Below are 2,756 nucleotides of genomic sequence, written 5' to 3' on the forward strand. Positions count from 1 at the left end.
TATCATGGAGGATTTTATATTTTGGGGCAGTCCAACGTAGGGTTAATTTTTCCCAAACTTTTCCTAGTATATTAAAGAGGATAGTTTTTAGCAAAAGAATAACAGGTTTAATTAATATTCATTTGCCAAATCTTAGTAAAATCTTTTGGTTACACTTCCTAGAAGTATACCATAGTAAGGACAGAGGTGTATGCTTCTCTTTTACAAACCAGAAGGAGACTGTTTGCACAGAGGGAATATGGAAAAGGAGAATGGTGACATGAAATATGTACCACAAGAGCCTTTCAGGTAGATTAGTAAAGAGTACATTTATTTAGACCTTGAGGAGCTGGGAATGGATTCATGTAAAATTATCCATACCTGCTATCCTTTTAAAGGTCTTTGTGTACCACAGAGCCCACAGATTCCTTTGTTTGATTTGTTCGTATCTTTGTGGATAATTGGCTCCGTTTCGTTGGGTTTTCATTCATCCAATAAATACTTATTCATTGTGTATTATTGAAATACTGTGTTTTATACATAATTTTCAGCTGCTTGATAAATACATGAATTGAATTAAAATATTTGTTGAATGTACCTGTTAAGTAGATTTCCAAACTAGTCTCATAAATGTGTTTTTTAATTCTACGAGGTAGATGAAATAGTAAGTAAATGGACTTTATGTGTCTTGCCATGAAACCTATTTGGACTATTGTTTTTGTAGGAAAATGTAATCTGTCTAGAAAATGGTACAGATAACATTTTTAGAAATGGTCAAGGATCTATTCTTCCTGTGATTGGATGAAAAATAGTGATACTTAAACACCATCCCTCTTGTCCATAGGGATGTGTTCTTATATTTTGAATGAATTTCAAGGAAAACCAGTGATTTTTCCTTTGGGTATATAAATGTATTTTCTGTCAATTTCAGAAAAACGTGGAGTAATCTAAAGTGAGACTTTCTATTTTGTGCTGGGGATAAAGTGGGACATTTTTTAGGGCAGCATCGTGAACATAACTCATACTCATCCATAGAGAATGAATATGATAATTTTTATACTTACATTCAACAAAGAGAGGAAGAGAGATAACTGAGTAAAAAATCATAAGAAAAAGGAAAATAAGATGTGAAAGGACACATTTATTAAGGCTCTACTATATTTCGTAATAGCTGGGTTCATTAGTACATGTTATTTCATTTCAGATAATATGGATATAGAGGTAAATATTGACTATGGAAGACTGTATCAAGCTCTTAACAGAGAAATGTAGAGCAAGAAAGAGTTTGATTTTGTTAGGGGGCAAGAAAGGAGATGCAGAACAATGTTGGTCCAAACAGTTCTCCATTTTGGCCACTAGGTGGTGACATTGTATAAAGACAGCTTGGTTGTGGCAGATAAGATAGTCAAAATTTGATGTGGGGTTGGATAGCTATGTTTAACAACTAAGCCCAAGAGTATTACTTAAGCTTTTTTGTATTAGTCACTCATCTTTGTAGCACATTTGTGGTGATTTTATTTAACTTCTCTTTTTAATATCCAATTTAAATTGTGTACCCTATCCTGAAGTATTTTATAAATACCTCTCTGCCTGACATATTTAGTGATGATAAACTATATGTGATAAACAGGTATTTAGATGAATAAATGCCCCCTGCCCTCAAAAAATTCATATGCCAAAGCAAAATAATAGATGATGCATCTAAGGAACATTAAAAATATATTAAGTATTAAGCAAAATAAAAATTTAGATATGTTTGTACTATGTTTATTCTTTTACTGCTTATGGCATAAATATACATGCACATTTGGAAGTTGGGTTCAGGAAGAGAGATCACTCAGAAGGTCCTCTCATCTATGAATAACTCTTACATATTACTGGGTATGGTTAACCCACATCCCAGGGATCCTCCTACTTTCCTTCCTATGCTCCACCACCAATTCTCCATCATTTTAAAATTCAAAACAATTGGTGAGTAGCGTATTTTTGTTATGACTTAAAGTGACAGAGTCCTTTCACAGTTGAAGTTGCTGCCTCTTGATTAGAGAGTTCTCTGTTACTGGATTAGGGGGAAATAGGCCCCTATTATTCCTAAATTGGAACTCTGAATGCACTCTTTCACAGAAACTGTGTTTTTGACAGTAGTTAAATATAGCTAAAATGGTATCATATGCAGCCCTAATTTTAAAAATCAGACCTCTCTTTTCTGGGGTTTTGGCCTTAGACTTCCCTGTTTCTTTACGGAGTAAGTGATCTGGAAAAGCATTTTCTCTTCTGCAAAACAGGATATTTTCAAGTGATCACATGTTCTTATTAAACTTGATTTCTTGATAAAAACCTACCTCATTTTCTTCAGCTTGAAGTAGGCTGTTTCTCCTCTCTTCTCTTACAGTCTTTCTTAAAGATCCAAGTTCTACCTTATGTTGATGGTGTATAGATTTTTTCCATCCCAACTATACTGTTTATGTGTTGAAGGCAAACTCTCTTGCTTAGCCTTGAATCTGTTATCAACAGAATCTTGCCTAGTGCCTTGCCAGGTAATAGGTGCTCAATTAAATACATCAGATGCTTAAGAAAAGCTTTAGATGGTTGATACCAAAGTAATGTGCTTTAAGATAATTAGCTGTGACTGGAAATAACTTTTTTTTTTTTTTTTTTTTGAGACAAAGTCTCACTGTATTGCCCGGGCTAGAGTACCGTGGCGTCATCCTAGCTCACAGCAACCTCAAACTCCTGGGCTCAAGCGATCCTCCTGCCTCAGCCTCCCGAGTAGCTGG

The 2,756-nt window shown here is 34.6% G+C and overlaps 1 protein-coding gene across 1 annotated transcript in view; it reads left to right on the forward strand.

The window, feature by feature from the left end:
• The window catches only part of ACBD6 (acyl-CoA binding domain containing 6), a 198,367-nt gene that overhangs the window by 86,465 nt on the left and 109,146 nt on the right, over positions 1 to 2,756 (forward strand). The gene's annotated exons all lie outside the window — the stretch shown is intronic.

Source organism: Propithecus coquereli, unplaced genomic scaffold (assembly GCF_000956105.1).
Source record: "Propithecus coquereli isolate 6110/MARCELLA unplaced genomic scaffold, Pcoq_1.0 Scaffold300, whole genome shotgun sequence".
NCBI lineage: Eukaryota > Metazoa > Chordata > Mammalia > Primates > Indriidae > Propithecus > Propithecus coquereli.